The sequence below is a fragment of the Mobula birostris genome, chromosome 17 (assembly GCF_030028105.1).
Source record: "Mobula birostris isolate sMobBir1 chromosome 17, sMobBir1.hap1, whole genome shotgun sequence".
NCBI classification, from domain to species: Eukaryota; Metazoa; Chordata; class Chondrichthyes; order Myliobatiformes; family Myliobatidae; genus Mobula; species Mobula birostris.
Window position 1 is genome coordinate 46,928,778 of NC_092386.1, and position 22,450 is coordinate 46,951,227.

General features: G+C 42.3%; 1 long non-coding RNA gene across 2 annotated transcripts in view; it reads right to left on the bottom strand.

Moving 5' to 3' along the window:
- Positions 1-8,378: 8,378 nt before the first annotated feature.
- LOC140211660 (uncharacterized) overlaps positions 8,379-22,450 on the bottom strand; it is a 51,005-nt gene continuing 36,933 nt past the window's right edge. For both annotated transcript variants that reach the window (XR_011889541.1, XR_011889542.1), the window contains one exon: positions 8,379-8,923. This is a non-coding gene — a long non-coding RNA (uncharacterized lncRNA). The remainder of the gene's footprint in view (positions 8,924-22,450) is intronic.

The following is a 22,450-nucleotide window of genomic DNA, read 5'->3' on the forward strand; positions in this document are numbered from 1 at the left end:
TTAGAACTTCATTTGGGATACTATATACTCACAAAGCCTCTCGTTTCTTATTTGATATATTTCTGTTTTGATTTCTTGTGAACCTGGGGTAGTGATGAGGTTGGACTGGGTAGCATGCTTTCAAATTGAATCAAGGATGGGGCCACTGGTAAGAATTTCTTTCAAGTACAGCCTGCTTCCTACAATGGAGTTTGAGAACGGGAGTAGTGGGTGAGTAGGTCTGGAGGCTTTTTCAGCCACAATTGTGACAACACTGTCTGGATATCAGGATCTCATGGGCTGTTTCCACCAACCAATTGTTCTTTAAATATCAGGCTTTCTGTTGACTTGTAAAGACGTTTCTTCTCTCTTTGGCTCTACAGGAGTTTTCAATATAGTGGTTACGTGGAGAAGAAAAGAGTGCATTATAACCAGGCAACCATTCCACTACAGCTTCAGAGTCCTCAGTTTGTACCCATGGAATAAAATACATGAATTTGATTTCACTTTTTACCATCATTTTTCTCTAAATACTTACTTCCAGATTCAGCTAAATGTCGATTGGCTGCATGGTTTGTTGAGCCATCTGGACTGTACATGGGGTGTTCAGTGCCAGCACTTGCACTGTGTCAAGTCTGGTTCAAGCCTGCTTCTGTCTCAGGTTTCAAAGGAATTGCAAGCTACCCCGGAACTTCTGTTTCATTGGCAGTGTGTTTAGCGTAGCAAATGTAACCAGACAGTGCCTTTAATTTACATTAATTAGGGCTGAATAATTAGTTATGTCTGGAATAACTGATATGATATTTTAACAATGGTTTGCAGAAGAATTTATATAGTACACAGAGAACAGCTGTGTTGCCTCTGGAAAACCTGTGCAGTGTGCCATCATTACCAGAAAATTGTTTATATATTCCATAGTTTAAACAGGAGGCTAAATCTGAGCTAAACCGTTTGCAGCAAAAAACAAGAAATGGCCCTAGTGACTGCTCATTGGATTAAAAAAGAAATCAGAGGAGATCTCCTGCGCTCCAGGTAAATTTTACAAAATGATAACCAGATGTTTTACACTTATAAACTAATCAAAAATAGTATTATACTTGTTAGATTCATGTATGGTTTGCCGCTAAAAAATAACTTAATGTTTTAATACACTTTTTTCCAAGCACAGCACAACATCCTATTAAACAACTGTTTTAGTACATCACAACTGGGATGAAAAGGCAGATTTAGTACCTGAGCATGACGTACATTGTTTTACCTATCTTTAATTATACACTTCCCCAACCCACCTTCTTCCAGCAATTGTCATGTTGATGTGGTCTCTACTCATTCTTCCAGTGGAAATGGCCACTAATACACTCTTAAAGTAAGGCACCAATTTGTGCTGAACGCAAGCACGAGGAAATCTGCAGATGCTGGAATTTCAAGCAATACACATAAAAGTTGCTGGTGAACGCAGCAGGCCAGGCAGCATCTCTCGGAAGAGGTACAGTGGACATTTCGAGGCGAGACCCTTCGTCAGAACTAACTGAAAGAAGAGCTAGTAAGAGATTTGAAAGTGGGAGAGGGAGGGGGAGATCCAAAATGATAGGAGAAGACAGGAGGGGGAGGGATGGAGCCAAGAGCTGGACAGGTGATTGGCAAAAGGGATATGAGAGGATCATGGGACGGGAGGCATAGGGAGAAAGAAAGGGGGAGGGGGGAAGCCCAGAGGATGGGCAAGGGGTATAGTGAAAGGGACAGAGGGAGAAAAAGGAAAGAGAGAAAAAGAATGTGTGTAAATAAATAAATAACAGATGGGGTATGAGGGGGAGGTGGGGCATTAGCAAAAGTAGTAGATAAGCTGTCTCCAGAGAAAGAGACAGAAAGATCTAGAAAGGGGAGGGAGGTGTTGGAAATGGACCAAGTAAACTTGAGGGCAGGGTGAAAGTCGGAGGCAAAGTTAATGAAGTCAACGAGCTCAGCATGCGTGCAGGAAGCAGCGCCAATGCAGTTGCTAATGTAGTGAAGGAAAAGTGGGGGACAGATACCAGAATAGGTTTGGAACATAGATTGTTCCACAAAGCCAACAAAAAGGCAGGCATAGCTGGGACCTATACGGGTGCCCATGGCTGCACGTTTAGTTTGGAGGAAGTGGGAGGAGCCAAAGGAGAAATTATTAAGAGTAAGGACTAATTCTGCTAGACGGAGCAGAGTGGTGGTAGAGGGGAACTGGTTAGATATGGAATCCAAAAAGAAGCGGAGAGCTTTGAGACCTTCGAGAAACTTCCTGATGGGGGATGGAAGTATATAGGGACTGGACATCCATGGTGAAAATAAAGCAGTGGGGGCTTAAAATCATCGAAAAGTTTCAGAGCGTGAGAAGTGTCATGAACATAGGTAGGAAAGGATTGAACAAGGGGGGATAAAACAGTGTCGAGGTATGCAGAAATGAGTTCAGTGGGGCAGGAGCAAGCTGAGACAATGGGTCTACCTGGACAGGCAGGTTTGTGGATCTTGGGTAGGAGGCAGAAATGGGAAGTGCAGGGTGTGGGAACTATAAGGTTGGTAGCAGTGGATGGGAGATCCCCTGAGTGGATAAAGTCAGTGATGGTGTGGGAGACAATGGCCTGGTGCTCCTTAGTGGGGTCATGATCGAGGGGTAAATAAGAGGAGATATCCGCAAGTTGTCGCTGTGCCTTGGCAAGGTAGAGGTCAGTGCGCCAGACTACAACAGCAACCCCCTTATCGGCGGGTTTTATAGTAAGGTTAGGATTAGTGTGGAGGGAGTGGAGAGCAGAGTGTTCGGAAGGTGTGAGGTTGGAATGGGAACAAGGTGCGGTGAAGTCTAGACGGTTGATGTCTACTATAAGCCTATGGACTCTCACAGCTATCTGGACTATTCCTCTTCTCACCCCGTCTCTTGCAAAAATGCCATCCCCTTCTCGCAACTCCTCCACCTCCGCCGCATCTGCTCTCAGGATGAGGCTTTTCATTCCAGGACGAAGGAGATGTCCTCCTTTTTTAAAGAAAGGGTTTCCGCTCCTCCACCATCAACTCTGCTCTCAACCTGGTACTCCAGCTGCAGTGCTGTCGATAAAAAAGCCTTGCAGAGGGTGGTTAGGGGAGCAGAGAAGGTTGTTGGGGTCTCCCTACCTTCTGTCCAAGACCTCTTTCAGAGTTGATGCCTCCAGAAGACACGGTACATCATTAAAGACCCCTCACACCCTCTCCATGAACTGTTTGTTCTTCTGCCATCAGGCAAACGTTACAGGAGCATCAAAACTAAAACCACAAGGCTACTAAACAGCTTCCTCCCACAGGCAGTCAGACTGCTAAATAGCTGCTCTACCTGACTCTGCTTTGGACACTTTTAACTTGCACTGGACACTTATAACTGATTTAACTGACATGTGGCTGTTGTGTTTTACTATTTATTGTTATGTTTATTATTTAGTGTTGTGTTTGTTATGTTATGATTGCACTGCCCCTGAGAAACGCTGTCTCATTCTGCCCTGCAGAGCTGATGTATGGTTAGAATGGCAAAGTTTTTTGAATCTTTGAATCTTGAATCTTGAAATGCATCTCCCCCATTTCACGCACATCTGCTCTCACTCCATCCTCCTGCCACCCCACTAGGAATAGGATTCCCCTTGTCCTCACCTACCACCCCACCAGCCTCCGGGTCCAACATATAATTCTCCGTAACTTCCGCCACCTCCAACAGGATCCCACCACTAAGCACGTCTTTCCCTCCCCCCCCCACTTTCCGCAGGGATCACTCCCTACGCAACTCCCTTGTCCATTCATCTCCTCCATCCCTCCCCACCGATCTCCCTCCCGGCACTTATCCTTGGAAGCGGAACAAGTGCTACACATGCCCTTATACTTCCTCCCTCACTACCATTCAGAGCCCCAGACAGTCCTTCCAGGTGAGGCGACACTTCACCTGTGAGTCGGCTGGGGTGATTTACTGCGTCCGGTGCTCCCAATGCGGCCTTCTATATATCGGCGAGACCCGACGCAGGCTGGGAGATTGTTTCGCTGAACACCTACGCTCTGTCCGCCAGAGAAAGCAGGGTCTCCCAGTGGCCACACATTTTAATTCCACATCCCATTCCCATTCTAATATGTCTCTTCATGGCCTCCTCTACTGTCAAGATGAAGCCACACTCAGATTGGAGGAACAGCACCCTATATTCCGTCTGGGTAGCCTCCAACCTGATGGCATGAACATTGACTTCTCAAACTTCCGCTAATGCCCCACCTCCCCCCATACCCCATCCGTTATTTATTTATTTACACACATTCTTTTTCTCTCCCCCCTTTTCCTCCCTCCCTCTGTCCCTCTCACTATACCCCTTGCCCATCCTCTGGGGTTTCCCCCCCTCCCCCTTTTCTTTCTCCCCGGACCTCCTGTCCCGTGATCCTCTCATATCCCTTTTGCCAATCAACTGTCCAGCTCTTGGCTCCATCCCTCCCCCTCTTGTCTTCTCCTACCATTTTGGATCTCTCCCTCCCCCTCCCACTTTCAAATCTCTTACTATCTCTTCTTTCAGTTAGTCCTGACGAAGAGTCTCGGTTCGAAACATCGACTGTACCTCTTCCTAGAGATGCTGCCTGGCCTGCTGCGTTCACCAGCAACTTTTAAGTTAATTTGTGCTGAGGTTTGCTTTAACAATCTGGTAAATGTTTGCATGTTGAAATTTGTGGAAAACCTGACAGACACAAGAGACAGCAGATACTGGAATCTGGAACCACACGACACATTGACAGACAGGAGAAATCAACTGGCACTTTATCTGTAGGTGGCTTATCATCAGTTTAAGTAGCAGCAATGGGTGAACTTTTTTCACTTTTGAAGCTTAAAGTAGGAATGTTGACCCTAAAACATAATCATACCGGTATGAAATCCATATTGCAAACTTCCTGGAAATGTTTACCACCACCTTCAATAAATGTGTGTGATAAGCCACCACCTACAGATAAAGTGGGGGGGTGGTGGTGGTGTGTGTGTGTGTATTTGTCTGTGTGTGTGTGTGTGTGTCCCCATCCGTCCAAGAACAGCTAGAAGTCACATGTAAGCAACCAAAATACAAGTGCTAACAGTCTCAATTTGAATTGGTTAAATGAAGAAAGTACAGTAAAGGCCTTGGAGTAACAGTAATGAGTAGCTAGTGTGACGAGAATACACATAGATTAAGATGTTAGCTGGCCTGTGCTGGCACCAGTGGGATCAGCAGTTGGTCTGCCACCTGTCTTCAGGAGAAAGAGAGATAAGAAAAACAATGGAGCAGCATTTGGAGATGTGTAATGAAGGGACGGGAGAGTTTAACGGAAGGAGAGCTGTCAAGATCGGCTCCCCCTTTGAACCCTGAACTGTTTGAAGTGATGGACAGGCGATACCCCAGCAGGGGGATAAAAAAGGGACAGGTTCGCTAAGGCAAGACACACGACACCACGAGGTAACGAGACCCTGGAAGCGGTGCGCCTCCCATAAGTTGGTGGGAAGTTTTGGAAGGCTGGTCGCGGGACCAAGCCATAGACGCACAGGGTGGAGAGGCACGATCAGCGGGAACCTGGTGTGTGTCCGCCCTTGCCTGGGTGCCAGGTTCACCGCAGAGAAACGATCGCATCTGGAAACGGAGGGGTCACGGTCGGTGACCTCAGAAGACATCACAAAGGTCTCGCCCGAAAGCTGACTGCGAAGAATATCGAAGGTCTGTGTGGAAGCTGTTTGAATATTCATTTGTTTTGCTCTCTCTCTCCTTCCCCCCACCGTCCATCTCCCATGGCAGTGATTACTGCGAACTGAACTGAATTCAATTGAACTGAACTTTGCGTCACTTTGAAACTGGTCATTTACCCCTAGACGATGATAGAGCTCGATTGATCCTGTTATCCTAATTCTGTGTACATGTGTGTTTATCATTGCTGAGCTGTTGCATTTATTATCCGTTTGATTAGAGTACTGTGTTGCTTGTTTCTTTAATAAAACTTTCTTAGTTCTAGTAATCCAGACTCCAACTGAGTGATCCATTTCTGCTGGTTTGGCAACCCAGTTACGGGGTACGTAACACTAGCACTGTAAGAAAATTAGTCTGTAAACACCAGAAAGAACACTGATGTACATACCTATGAAAGATGGGTTTGCATGAATACAAAATGTAACAAATGAAATTATTCATAGCCATGAAGAGACATGTGGTTAACATTGAGACATGGTGTTGGTTTGGACTAGAATGATTGTGTGCTTAATTTCCTGCTTTGAAGCTTTTTTGTACAGATGTGGGTGGATGGAGGTTGGAGAGAAACTGGTAGCAATGTCAGTCACGTACAGTATGCTGAAATATAAAAATAGCCTGAGCTCATTTTAACACAGAAACCACAGAGCGAAAGTAAAGTACCAGGAAGGGACATTATAAATTACTTTGTATGCACGGCTGGATATCACAGTAAAAAATGAAGTTGGGTAAAAAAAAACCCAGAAACTCTATTCCTCTTCAATGCTTTAGTATTACTTAGTGTCAACCAGGTGTTAGATAATCCCTTATTTCCATAACAATTAACAATTCTTCTACTCTGGGACTGATGCTCTAGATGCTTTTGGAGATATTTTAGGGTACGTCCCCACTAGACCGGATAATTTTGAAAACGCCAGTTTCGAGTAAAAACGACAGGCGTCCACACTAGGCGTTTTTCAAAATATCTCTGTCCACACCAAAACGGATATTTGGGTGAATCTCCTCCTACTGGGCATGCGCAGACACATCTACAGAAAACAGGCAAAGAGGAAATGGTATAATATTTACATTTCCGCAGCAGCTTTGTGCTATTTTCCATTGGTCCCAAACTAGAGTACCTATAACAACAGCAAAAGAAAGTTTTCAAAAATGTCTTTGAGGAATACAAAGAAAACCTCCGCTGGAAAAAGCAGACCAGACTTCTTCATTTAGACAGACAATGAAGTTGAGCTGTTTCTGCGAGTTACAAACGACTACAAAGTCAGCAAAGCAGTGGAGAACGTGGAGAGAGATGTTTAATTCCAAACAAGCTATTAACGTAGACAATAAAGTAAACAGCACACACATGAAGCCATCCTCTACCCAAGATCAACAAGTGAGTGGAATCTTCTGCCACCAGACCGGCTCACTATTTCTGACATTAATATTTTTAAAGATAGACTCAATCAAATCAATTTAGGGGATCTAGTCAAAAAAGCTCACTTTACAATTTAAATCTCACGCCATTCACACCGACTGCGCGTTATAACAGCCGTCCGACAGTGCTTGCGCAGTACCAAGCAGAAGCAGAAAAACCATCGTTGTTGTGGTGTTGTCATGACAACGTTTTAAAATCTCTCCATTTACCCCGTCCACACTGCAACGCAAAACAATCGTTTTGAAATTTACACACTATGGACAGTGTTTTCGAAAATCTCCGTTTTTAGGGGATGAAAACGCCGTTTCAGTGTGGACGGAGGGTCAAAACAAAGAGAAAAAGCTTTGTTTTCAAAATTATCAGGCGCAGTGTGGACATAGCCTTGGTCTAGACCTATTCTTTATCCCACTGCACTACTGGCTACATTATGGAAACACCAAAACCCTTGAAAAAAATCCTACAAAAATTAGTGCGTATGGCCCAGTCCATCACAGATAAAGCACTCTCCACCAGTGAGCACATTTACATGGAGTGTTATTGCAGGAAAGCAACATCCAACATCAAAGACTCCCATCAGAAAGAAGGTACAGGAGCCTCAGGACTCACACCACCAAGTTCAGGAACAGTTATTACCCCTCAACCATCAGGCTCTTAAACAAGAGGGGATAACTTCACTCGCCCCATCACTGAAATGTTCCCATGATCTATGGCTTTCACTGGTGCAAACAACTCCTAAAAAACATTATGCATCTGAATTTTTCTAAGAAAACTTACTTAATGTTGCCTGTGAAAGTAAAAATTATTATATATTTTTGTTACTTGCAATTATTAAAAGCAGAGTTGCTCACAGGTGGTTGCTCAACACTGATTTAAAAACACTTTATTTTCTGAATAATCTGTTTCAAGTTGAACTAATCAAATCCTCAATTACATGCAGCAGTCATGCACATTCCTTGATAAATGTTTGTTAACTTTCAAGCAAGTCAGACAATATTTTCATTTGATCCATCATGATACAATTAAATATTATTTTAGCATTCTTTGAACCTACTGCTGAGGTTTTTACACTTATTTAGCTCAATGATTCACCAAATCAATTTCACTATTTTTAAACCAGATTTAGCAACACATTTTCTGTTGCAGGTCTATTGCTTGAAAATAGAGCCCCATATAATTTTGAACATTTCATCCTATTGTCTCAGTTGTTACATGGATAAATATACCAGTATTTCTATTCTATTATTCCCACTAACCTTTTATGTGACTGCACATGTTGTCTTCTATTTCCATCCAGCAATTTGGCGATCTGCAGTATATCCCTATTAATCGTCGTGGCTATCACTCGAGGTCAAGGATTATGGTCTTCGTTCTGTTGATCTATTTATGGGATCTCAAGTGGCTTATGAATCCAATCTTGGCTTTGAAAGTTCTTCTGCATTCAGGACAGGTAGTTCCAGATGGCAGATTGGGCTTTGGTTGTTGCTGCCTCTCTTTCCATTTTCTTCTCTTTTCTTCTAATTCTGCACATCTGTTGGCTTCGAAAATTGCTGTTCCTTCTCGGATGATGGCTTGCCAGAGTTTCCTGCCCTTGGCATTGGTTTCCCAATTGTTGATGTCGATATTGCATTTCTTCATGTTGGCTTTTAAGACGTCTTTGAATCTCTTCTGTTGTCCACCTCTTTTACGTTTGCCTTCTTCAAGCTGGCAGTAGAAGATTTGTTTTGGCAGACGTTCGTCTTTCATCCGAACAACATGACCACTCCATCTTAGTTGGTTCTTGATGACAAATGCGTCAAACGTTGAGCTGAAATCAAAGCAGCTAGATATCACTCCCTTGCCTAGTAATCACAAAACGTTTGATCTTTTTTCTGTATTGCCATAGGACCCTCCTTTATCACCTTTGTTCCTCTTTTAAAGCAAAAAAAAGATAATTAGTAACAGGACACTGTACATCTTCCCATGTTTAATGTCAGGAGTGCAGCTCAGATCAGCCACTGTGGAAATGAGTTGATGAAAACTGAAGCAAAAATAGAATGTAATAAACAATAATCAAAGAACAGATTGCTCAGAGTTAAATGTTTGAGATGTTTCAGTTAACGTTACATTTAACAAAAAGTGCTACAGGTTAAACAGAGTGATGCAGAATGTTGAAAACAATAAGATCAGATTCGTAATTTATAAAGCAGGCTACTTATGCAGATGCAGTCAGTGGCCACTTTATTAGGTACACCTGCTTGTCAATGCAAATATCTAATCGGCCAATCGTAGCAGCAACTCAATGCATAAAAACATGCAGGCATGGTTAAGAGGTTCATTTGTTTTTCAGATCAAACATCAGAATGGGGAAGAAATGCAACCTAAATGACCTTGACTGTGGAATGATTGTTGGTGCCAGATGTGGTGGACTGAGTATCTTGGAAACTACTGATCTCTTGAGGTTTTCATGCCCTATGGTCTCGACAGTTTACAGAGAATGGTACAAAAAAACAAACAAAAAAATTCAGTGAGTGTCAGTTCTGTGGGTGAAAATGCCTTGTTAGTGATGGAAGTAGAGGAGAATGGCCGAACTGCGCTGTTCCAAAGAGCGCTATATGAGATCATTCTTACCCTCGGCCATTAGGCTCCATAATGAGTCAATCTATAGCTGGGGAAGTGAGACCCCCTCCTGATAGACTGCTTGAGGTAACTTAATTTTTATTCTTTCTTCTTTTCTAATATTTGCATATCTGTGCACTTAAAATGCCACTGTGATACTATAATTTCTTTTGGGTGGGATCAATAAAGTATCTACCTGTCTCTCCATCTAACTGGTTCAAGTTGACAGGAAGATGGCAGTGACTCAAATAATTATGCGTTACAACAGTAGTGTGCAGAAGAGCGTCTCTGAATGTTCAACGCGTTGAAGCTGGAAGTGGATGGGCTACAGCAGCAGAAGACCACAAACATACACTTAGTGGCCTCTGTATTAGGTGCAGGAGGTACCTAATAAAGGGACTACTGAGGTGTGTCATTCCTGGAATAATTGAATTCAACTCTAGAACATTTTATATTTGTAGCCTGAAGAGCCCAAATGCTTTACTGACTTCTACATGCTTATAGATATGTAGTCAGAGGAGTGTTCTTACAACCAGTTATCAAATTAAAATAATGAATGTACTCCTAGTGATTCCTAGCAGTTGTAAGCTTTGTGAGATGTAGATATAGTTTTGAACTATCTATTGCAGCCTGTAGTTTTGCTTTAAGTAATGCACTTTTGAACTGTCTAAATGAACTAGTCATTCTACAATCTCCTGAAGGGCTCAGTGAACTTGACCCTCAGGAATGCAGCTACAGTACCTTGAAGCGGATGCAAAACTGGATGTTCATGATCCAGTCCTCGTGAGGGGATCGGAGTTGAAAAGGGTCAGTAAATTTAAATTCCTTGGCGTTATCATTTCATTGTGTCTGTCCTGGGACCAGCATGTAAGTGTCATTAAAGAAGGCATGGCAGTGTCTCTACTTTCTTAGAAGTTTGCACAATTCAGGAAGCATGTAATCTAAAACATTGACAAACTTCTAAAGATACACAGAGGGGAGTATCCTGACTATTGCCTCATGGCCTGATATAGAAACACCAATGTCCATGAATGGAAAAGCTTTAAAAAAAGTGGTTGATACTGTCCTGCCCATCACAGGAAAAGCCCTCCTTACCATTCCACACAACTACAAGGGTGCTGACACTAGAAAGCAGCATCCATCATCAAGGACCCCCACCATCTAGGCCATGCTCTCTTCTTGCTGCTACTATCAGGAAGGAGGTACAGGTACCTTAGGTCCCACACCACCAGGTTCAGGGACAGTTATTACCCTTCAACCATTAGGCTCCTGAACCAGTGTGGGTAACTTCACTCACTTCAACACTGAACTGATTCTACAATCTATGGACTCACTTTCAAGAACTTTATAACTCATGGTCTCAATATTATGTATTACTTATTTATTTTTACTTTTATTGTATTTGCACAGTGGCTGTTTGTCCATCTTTGTTTGGGTGTAGCATTTCATCGATCCTCAAGAAAATGAATCTCAGGGTGGGATATGGTGATAGAGATATATATATATATATAGAGATAATAAAATTACTTTGAATTTTCAGTACTGTTGTCTTCCCCACAGCCAACTGAGCAACAATGGTAGTGATTTGCCTGACAGCTGGTAATTTGTCTCTTATCTCTAGCAGGATGTGAAGCCAGAGAGAAAACAAGGAAAATAAATACAAATAATTTTCTAAAATTATCATTCATTGTTCCAACCCTTCAATGCAAACCATTGTATTAAAGTTATTTTAAAGGAGGAAAATGACCTAATGTGAAGAAGATTCAAAACTTTCAAACACTGGACTCTGATGTCAGTGGCTGGCACTAATGATTACAATTATCAAAGCTAGTAAATATATCATATTTACTAATGTGTGATATTGAACTAACCACTGCCCCCCAGATCAATCCTTGATCTTATCCATTTCTCATCTACAAATGGATCCTTGGCAACACCACTCAAAAAGATTCTGTATCAGCTTCTATACTTACTCTGAAGATATCTATCTTTAACTCAACACCATCTCTTCCACCCCGCTCTTATCTAAATTCTCACAGCACTTGTCCAATGTTACGTACCGGATAAATAAAAATTTCCCCTAACTGAATGTCGGAAAGAACATCTCATCCTGCTGCAATTCTTCCCCCCTGTCATTAACTCCATCCTAATCCCTAGTTCTGCCAGACACTGAATCCAAGGTCACAATACAAAACCACATTATTAGTTCCATTTTCACCGTGTCTTCAGTATTGTCTGCTGGTGAAACTGTCATTCCTTACTTTAGACTTTATTGTTCTCCTGTTTTGCTTTCCAGGTTCAACCCTCTACAAATTTGTGATCAGCTTGTTGCTGTGTCTGAATGAGAAGTTACACATCTCTCACTCCTGTACTTAACTGGCCTTCTGAGTTAAGCAATGCCCGGATTTTAAAGTGATCATTTTCAATCCTTTCATGACATTGTCTGTTCCTAACCTCACTAGCTTGAAAGGCTTCAGAAATATCAGTGTTGCTCATTTTCTGGATTCCTGTTCATTCCTAACTTTAAATATTTTTTTTGGTAGCAATGCCTTCAATTGGCGAGAATCCATGTTTTAGATTCTCCTCGTAATCTTCTTTTACCTCTTAGACACAGTTCACAATGTACCTCTTTCATAAAGTTCTTGGTTATCTGCTTTTAAATTTGATGGAGCCACTCAAAGTATCACATTCAAGTAACACTGTTATGATCAACTTTACTCTGTTAAACTTTTTACTGTGAATATATACTTCCTGTTGTAACCTCTGGTACGCTTGCTTGTTTAAATTCCCAATGTTTACCCAGCAAAAAATCTAACTAAATCAGGGGTCATACTGAACAATTACACCATGCCCTGACACAGTTAATACTGTTTAAGTCTCACATGCAAATCTGTACAAAAATAACAATTGTATTAGCTGAAAGGATTGCAGATCTTCACTGACAAGCACCTCTCCCTCCACTGTAATGGAAGAAAATAGACTATAATCATAATAGTTGTAGATTACATTGTGCAGAGAGGTTGATGGATTTAACATAAATTTGTTCTCTTTCAGAATGGTAGCAGTGACACTGCCCTGGGTAAGATACATGCAGTATGGAGCATAAATCTGCAGTAAGACAAAAAAATGGAATTTTCTGATGGAAGTTCTCAACCTGAAATGTCAACAGTTTATTTATTTCCACAGATGCTACTTGACCTGTTGAGTTCCTCCAGCATTTTGTGTGTTGCGTTGGATTTCCAGAATCTGCAGAATCTTTTGTGTTTTTAAAAAAAGAAAGAATTTAGCTGGTCAGACAGCATCTCCATTTCCCTCCGTAGATGCTACCTAACCTGCTTAGTTCTTCCACCATTTTGTGTGTTGCTCCAGCTTCCAGCATCCACAGTCCTCTCTTAGGAAGTTGCATTTTTTCCTTCCAACCCTAACACTTTGCCAGTCACCCAGGATTGTTATTGTCCTCATTGGTGTGGTGCAGGTACAGATGGGCCTTCTATGCCTACAGCCACTTAGGATCATCCTGAAATTATATCTTATGTCTCCTTCAGTGACCCAGCATCATCTTCTCTGACCAGTATGTGCTCATAAAGTGAAGGCTGTATAGATCATGAGAAAAGTAAGAGACGCAGAAGAGACACACAAGGAAATGCATTAAAGGTGATTGAGTACCATTTTGATATGGGCATGATCTTATTAATTTATTTTGGAACGTTCATCATTTTGGAACTTACTTCTGCGAAGTGGAGAAGGAGTCAAAGTTTGGTCATTAACAGAGTGTTATATGTTGGTGTTTGAGGTTATGAGTATCAACATCAGAAGAATACTTTAGACAACCCAGAAGAAGGGTCAGTGTGTTTTTTCTCCTCAACCACTTCATACACCTGCTGCTCAGATGTAGATCATATGGCTGGTGATGGAATTCCCCTCAGGATGTTGAGGCCGTGTGGCAAGACCCTGGCTTCCATTTTATCACAAATTGATTTTTCCTCCAGAGAGACCCAGGTAATAGAAGTGTTCTTTCAGCAATCAGTAGTCCACTCTACCACGTTTCATTTGTGTGTATGCTGCAGACAGTGACTTGGTAGCTCATTGGAGTTAACACTCAGTTGTCAGAAGATAAGTTATGTGGTTCAACAGCCAACCTTTGGTTCAAATGCAGCAAAGAGGTCTACCAGAGAATGAAGGCAATATCCTGAATGAATAACCAAGCATTGACCGACATGATTCAATTTTTGTGGTCCTATACCAAAGAAACATTGAGGCAATGCACTCACTTTCTGTTCACTAAAGGACAAAGTTGATATGTGTTTCTACCCTGATCCTCCGATATGGGTTGGCTCATGGACCTCTGGTTTCCCTTTTCTGAAGTCTACAATCAGTTCCTTGGACATTGAGTGAGAGGTTGTTATGACATGACTTAGTCAAATTTTCAATCTCTCTCCTTTGACTTGACCCCGAATGGTGGTGTGCAACAGTGGAGTTGGACAATTCAGGGCAGGGAGTGCATTAGAGAGCTACTTTTTAAACAGAACAGCGATCAAGATTTTAAAGACAGGATTTCACGGCAATTTGCAAAAAAAGATCTTTGACCAGCAACCAATCGACGTTTGGGATTGATTAGTAAGAGTAGCAACTGTCGTCAGAGTAGACAGAGCCAAGGTGGTCATCTTGAGACTTTAGCTCCTCGGGGCTTCAATCAGAGAAATCAAAGACAAGAAAAGCCCTAGGTTGTTTTTTTTTCCCCCTTCCCTTCTTTATATCTGCTCAGCTAGGATAGTAGAGAATCTAGGCAGGATAGTTGAAAACTCCTCTACAAGATGTGACAAGACAGGGAGACATCCAGTGTCCTTGACTGTGAGAAGTATATCCAGCTGCAGCTTCTAACAATCTGCATTAAGGAGTTGGAGCTCGAACTGGATGCACTCCAGATCATTTGGGAGGTAGTTGGTGCAGGATACAGGAAATTGGGTAACAGTCAGGAGGGGGAAAGGGATTAAGGAGCCAGTGCAGAGTACCCTTGTGACCACCCCCTCAACAAAAAGGTATATCACTTAGGCTACTGTCAGTTGGGGAGGGGACAAATGACTTAACAGAGGAAAGTCCCAGTGGTCAGGTCTCTAGCACTGAGTCTGCCTCTGTGACTCAGAAGGGAAAGAGGCAGAAGAGGTACGCTGTGGTGATAGGGGATTCGTTAGGGGAATGGACAGGAGACTCTGTGGGTGAGAACAAGATTCAGCATTGGTATGTTGCCTCTTGGATGCTAGGGTCTGGGATATCTTGGATTGAGACCTCTACAGTCTTAAGTTGGAGGGTGAACAGCCAGAAGTCAAGGTCCATCTAGGTACCAATGACACAGGTAGGACAAGTGACGAGGTTCTGCATAGGGAGTTCAGAGAGTTAGGTGCTCAGTTAAAGGGCAGGACTGTTATGCATGAATCTATTTCTTTTAGAGCAATGACCCTCCCCCACCCCCAGCACCACGTATTGATCTGTTGTATGCACATGCGCTGTTGTCTACACATGCACATAGTTCTCTTTGTCATTGCAATGTGAACACATCAGTTAAAGCCATCTCACGTGTGTGCTTTTATTTAATTGATATGAAATTGGTGACAAGTATGAACCTGAATGTCAGAGAATATCACGAATAGCACCGACGGTTAAGAAACAAAATAGCAACAGTTAAACAGCATGAGAAAGCTGAAGGATGTGTGAGTTACTATGAAAGATGTGCTGAATTTAAAGTGAAAATAACGTGGTGATGACTTCAGCATTTGGTAATGCTAATGAAGGCTGGGAGTCTTATATTGAGAGGGTGGAAGAACTGTATTGTAACATGAACAAAGTGGAGGATCAAAAGAAAGCCCCTACACTTCTTAGCTCAATGGACCCAAGAACATAATCTCTTACACAATTTAGTAACTCCTGAAAAGCCAGCAGCAAGACGCCTGACAAAATTGTTACAATTTTACAAAATCACTTGAGCCCTAAGCCACTGGTAACAGCTGAGAGATTTAGATTTTACAAAAGGAATCAGTCAATGGATGAAAGCATTTCTGAGTACATTGCAGAACTGTGCAAACTTTCCCAAGCTGTGACTTCAGAGATGGACTTTCCAATGCATTAAAGGACAGGCTTGTATGTGGCATGCATAGTCAAAGCAATCAAAAGAGGCTATTATCCGAAAGTGACCTAAGCTTAGAACGTGCATTGACCATTGCAATATCATTAGAGACTGCAGCAAAGGATGCAGCAGAACCACAGAGAAGGTGGTTAGAATGTGAAATGCACAAAATGTTCCTGAATGGTGCAAAATGCCAAAAATATTACTGATGTGGCAAATCCACCCATGATACAAATAACTGTTGGTTCAAAGAAAAAGTCTGCAGAAAGAGTTACAGACAAGGTCACATAGAGAGAATGTACAAGGCAGACAAAAAGCACAACCAAGTAAAAAGTCTCAAACACAAAACTAAGCAAATGAGAGCATTCTGACAGGCTGCATCACTGTCTGGGATGGAGGGGCTACTGCACAGGACCGAAAGAAGCTGCAGAGGGTTGTAAATCTAGTCAGCTCCATCTTGGGTACTAGCTTACAAAGTACCCAGGACAGCTTCAGGGAGCAGTATCTCAGAAAGGCAGCGTCCATCATTAAGGACCTCCAGCACCCAGGGCATGCCCTTTTCTCACTGTTACCATCAGGTAGGAGGTACAGAAGCCTGAAGGCACACACTCAGCAATTAAGGAACAGCTTCTTCCCCTCTGCCATCCGATTCCTAAATGGACATTGAACCCTTGGACACTACCTCACATTTTGTTTAAAATATACAGCATTTCTGATTTTCGCATGTTTTTTAATCTATTCAATATACATATACTGTAATTGACTTACTTATTATTTTTATTTTATTTATTTTTTTTTCTGTTCTATATTTTGTATTGTATTGATCTGCTGCTGCTAAATTAACAAATTTCACGTCCCATGCCGGTGATAATAAACTTGATTCTGATTCTGAAATGCATAGAGTTGCTGAATGCAAAACAGAATCATACAACATAGAGTCTGTCATGCCTGGAACTGCATAGTATTACTGAAGCAGATACAATATAATATGGATCACAATAAATGTATCTGGTGTAAAACTGAAAATGGAACTGGATACAGCGTCATCTTTATCTACAATTCCAGAGGCTGAGTACAACAAATTGTTTTCTAAGATACCATTAAAGAAGACCTCAGTGTTGCAAAAGACTTACACAGCCGAAAAGGTGTCTCCCAAAGGCAAACTGAAAGTAAATATGACGGATGAAGGCCGAACACAACAGTTAGAGCTTTATGTATTGATAAGTGGAGGAAATACAACTAGACTGGCACTCAATCAAAGCTCTCAGCATGGCATCAACAGGCAACTGCAGCCCAAATGCTAGCACTAACCAGAGGGTGTCATAGCTGCTTAATGCTAATCAGAAGGCATTTAAGAAGGGAATAGATAAACAGATCGAGGTCTTGGCCAAAAGCTGTTTGTGATGTTATAAGGTTCCAAATGCACCCCCACACGCACCATTACCCCCGTGGGAGTGGCCGTCATCACCATAGCAAAGAGTACACATTGTCTCTGCTGGGCCATTCATGGACTTCATGTTTTTGATTGCTGTGGATGCTCATTTGAAGTGGCCAGAGGTCATTCCAATGAATTCAGCTAAAGACTGTCTCCACTCTGAGGACTATTTTTGCCAGAAATGGTTTATCAGAACAGATTGTGAGTGACAACTAACCTCAATACATGTCAGAAGAATTCTGACTGATCATGAAGAAAAATGGCATCAGACTTTTCAAGCCAGCTCCTCACTACCCAGCAATAAATGGGTTAGCTGAAAGGTTTATCCAAATCTTCAAGAAGTCTATTAAAGTGATGGACAAGGAGGACATTTCTCTGCAGTACAAGGTGAACAACATCCTTTTTGTGCATCAGAACTCTGTTCATACGATGACAAATCAAACACCTGCAATGCTATTCATGAACAGGTACACGAGAGCTCACATAGACCTCCTGAAACCAGATCTACAGAAGGAAGTGAAGAATAAACAGTTCAGCCAGTTGCCAAGTGAAGCAACAAGGAGCTTAGAGATTGGACAGGAGGTCCTAGTGCGTGATTGCTGAGAATACAAGTGGACACTTGGTAGGATAGCTACAAGAACTGGACCACTGATGTAGACAATGAATGTTGGAGATCAGACATGGAGATGTCACGTAGACCAGATACTGGATGCTCAACCGAAGAACGCACCCGACTCAACTGTATCCAACAAGATGGACTGGACTTACCCCTCAGTGATGATAACACTGACAGCAACATGACACCAGAAACTGAGAACATTGCCTTAGACAAGGCACCTACCAAACCTGGTGCTACTCCACAGGTCCAGGGGTGCTATCTTGAAAGAAGCATATTGCATTAATCTAAAGGAGGATGACCCCTTTTAGAGTGATGATTCCCTCCCCCCCCCACTTAGCACTATGTATTGATCTGTTGTCTACACATGCACATTGTTCTCTCTCCCTCTCTCACTGCAACGGGACACCGGTTAAAGCCATCTCTTGCATATGTACTTTCATTTAGTTGAAATGTAGTTGTGCACAGACACAAGAAGGATCTCCAAGGTTGTGTTCTTAGGTGCACCACAGGGCTGTGTGCTTAGCTCATTGCTCTATTCACTTTAAACCTATGACTGTGGCTAAGCACAGCTCCAACACCATATTCAAGTTCATCGATGACCAAAAAACTATAAGATACAGGAGAAGAATTAGGCCACTTAGTCCATCAAGTCTACTCTGCCATTTCATCATGACTGATCCAATTTTCCTCTCAGCCCCAATCTCCTGCCACCTTCCCATATCCTGACAACACGCTGGAGGAACTCAGCAGGTTGGGCAGCATCCGTGGAAACGTCAACTCATCGTTTCCACGGATGCTGCCGGACCTGCCGAGTTCCTCCAGCGTGTTATGAGTGTTGCTTTGACCCCAGCATCTGCAGATTATTTTGTGTTTCCCATATCCTGTCATGCTCTGACCAGTCAAGAATCTATCAACCTCTTCCTTAAATATATAGAAAGACTTGGCATCCACAGATTCACCACTCTCTGGCTAAAGAAGTTCCTCCACTTCTATGTTCTAAAAGGATGCCCCTCTAATCTGAGGCTCTGCTGTCTTGTCTTAGACTCTTCCACCATAGCAAACATCCTCTCCACATCCACACTATCAAGGACTTTCACCATTTAATAGGGTTCTTTGAGGTCACCCCTCATTCTTCTGAATTCTATCTTTATATTGTCTGTAAACTTAGTAACAAAGCTATCAATTCCATCATCCAAATCATTGACATATAACATAAAAAGAATCTGTCCCAACACAGACCCCCGTGGAACACCACTAGTCACCAGCAGCCAACCAGAAAAGACTCCCTTTATTCCCACGCTTTGCCTCCTGCCAATCAGCTACTGCTTTATCCAAGTTAGAATCCTTTCCTGTAATAACATGCGCTCGTAGCTTGTTAAACAGCCTCATGTGTGGCACCTTGTCAAAGGCCTTCTGAAAACCCAAGTACACAACATCAACCGTTTATCCTTTATCTATCCTGCTTGTTATTTCTTCAAAGAATTCCAGCAGATTTGTCAGGCAAGATTTTCCCTTAAGGAAACCATGCTGATTTTGGCCTATTTTATCATGTACCTCTAAGTACCCTGAGACCTCATCCTTAATAATCGCCTCCAACATCTTCCCAACCACTGAGGTCAGACTAACTGGCCTATAGTTTCCTTTCTTCTGCCTCTCTCTCTTCTTGAAGAGTGGAGTAGCATTTGCTATTTTCCAGTCTTCCTTCTTCCATTCCAGGATCTAGTGATTGTTGAAAGATCATTACTAATGTCTCCTAAATCCCTTCAGCCACCTCTTTCAGAACCCTGGGGTGTACACTATCTGGTCCAGGTGACATATCTACTTTCAGACCTTTGTTTCCCAAGAACATTCTCTCTAGTAATGGTAACTTCACATACTTCATGACCCCTGACACCTGGAATTTCCACCTTACTGCAAGTGTCTCCCACAGTGAAGACTGATGCAAAATATTTATTCTGTTCGTCCACCATTTCCTTGTCCTCCATTACTATCTCTCCAGCAGTCTGATATCCAGTCTCGCCTCTCTTTTATATTTTATGTATCTGAAGAAACTTTTGCTATCCTCTTTAATATTATTGGTGAGCTTATTTTCGTATTCCATCTTTGCTTTCTTAATGCTTCCTTAAATGGCTTCAATTGGTTTTTAAAACTTCCCGATCTTCTAACTTTTCACTAACTTTTGCACTATTATATGCCCTCTCTTTGGTTTTTATGCTGGCTTTGACTTCTCTTGTTAGCCACGTATTAAATTGTATAATCTTCCTAGTTCTGGCTTCCCTAGCACATGAGAACACAACCTTGAAAGAAACAGATCCCCACCCAAAAGACTGAACCCTTTAGAACAGGCTATGGACTGCTATTGTGAAAGCATGTTTACTTGGAATATGGGTTTATGAAAGGGAAGTTGAATGTTTTGTGCCAATGGAGATCGTGGAGGAGATGTTGTTGACAATCTGAACAGTGGTGTCTATAAGTGCAGGTATGCAGGTAGGAGAACGGATATGTGATCTTATTTATTAAAAACATTTACAATACTCCAAATGAAATTTCACATGAGGAAATGGTCCAAGGTAGTGACAGTCTGGCTAGGATCCCCTTTGCTTCCTCTACAACTTCCCCATTCCTCGGGAAAAGAGGAGGCTTTCCTCAATGTCGCATCATTCATTCCATCAAATCGTACATAGAAGGCATTCGAGCTATCAGGAATGGAGGTGTCACTATTGTTGATGGGCAGGGCGGGCTTATAATCTGTTCTGGTTTGTCTACTTTGCCACATGCATTGCATGTTCCTGGTGTCACAAAGTTGTCTGAATTTCCTGTGAGTACTGACACTCTGCATTCATGTACAGGAGAGCATGGCTCTCGCTGAGCTTAGAGTCATCTTATCCCACACTCTGAAGATACAAACCTCTGTCATCTGGTATGGTTTCTGGCTTGCCCTGGTAGTGTTGTGTTTAACCATGGTAATGTCCTCAATGCATTTTCCAATGTAGTCACCGATCCGGCATATTCATCAATGTTGATGTGAGCATTGATGGTAGCCACCTTCCTGAGGGGCCTGCATTTCACCAAAAATCTCTATCTGTGGTGAGTAGTGGACCATTTCTACCAAGGTGTTCACACACCCGTTTTTATTGACAGAGGCCCACAGACCTCTTCCACAGGTCTTGCTGGAGATCTCAGCATTTCTGTCCACCCAAAAGGAGATTAGGCCTTTTAGGTAGATGGCTGAATCTGCAGCACTGTCCTGGAACCATATTTTTGTCAGGACAAGTGTGCAGCAGTCCCTCATCTCGCGCTAGTTCAGATGCAGGTAATCCACCTTATTTTCTAGCGATCACTTGTTAGTGAGTAAAAACATTGAAAGTGTGGGCCTACAGGGATCCGCTTTAAGTCTTGCTTGAGTGCCAGCATGCATGCTGCACTTCTGTGTTCTCATGCACTGCTTCCAACGGCCATTTCCGAGTAGCCGTAGCAGGCCGCAGCTCAGAGTGAACCCACTGTATGCGATTGTCTGTAACTGCGCAGTACTTTCTTTATCCCACTCGCCAGTGAGGTAGTCTTGCAGATTCTGGTGTATTTTTATGATCACCAGTGTTTTTTTGATCATAAAAAAAGACAAACAGTACAAGAAATTTCATTGTTGATTGGAGCTGGAGAGACCACTGCGACTGTGCCTACCGCCATTTTGTTTTATCAAGCACTATTATTGGAGTGGGAAACAGAATTAATGCTCAAGGTTGATGATGTTTATCAGCCTGAGAATTGCTCATCTTCCATTTTCTCCAGCACCATCCCTCAATTTCCTTCTCCTTCTAACTGCTCCACACAGTGCAAGGACCAAGCTTTCACAATGCCTTCATTCTGTGATATTCCACTGTGATATTATGACTGCCATGTTAGCTCTACATTGAGCGGAATCCCTTTTTTGGTTTTATTATTTCGCAGAGCCAACTCGTGCTGCTCCCAGTGTGACGATGCACACTGTCAGCGGTATCCTGCAACGTATTGTAGACAGTCCGCACTAAGCCAAGTGATCACTGTTGTTCTTGGACTGGAGAGTACTAGCTGTGATCAGCCCAGTTTTCAACAGGGAACATTTGGGACCTTCCTAATGTCACAGAGAACCCAAACACTAAATATCAGTTGCTGTAGTCTAAAAGGTGGTAAGCACTAATCATTCAATACTATGTTTATGCCTTGTAGCAGTTTACAGTAAAAAGAATTATTTTTGTGTTGGTTGTAAGGGAGCCACTCAGCCCAATTCCATTTTCCAGTACAAGCTCATGGGTGTCATCTCAAGATCAGTCAATTTTTAATGGCAAGGGTTTCTGCCTCCAGAACGCTTTCAGGCACAGGGTTGAAGATGCCAATCACCCTTTGGGACAAAAAGAAATTTCTTCCTCTCCTATCTGATCTTTCTACAGTTTACTTAAAATTCATGCCCCCAACTTTGATCCTCATTTCTATGCAGAATTGTTTCTTCCTACTTATCTGGATCTCTCATGAGTTTATACGCTTGAATTAAAAACTTTTGTTTTGTAAATGCTTGTGAAATTCC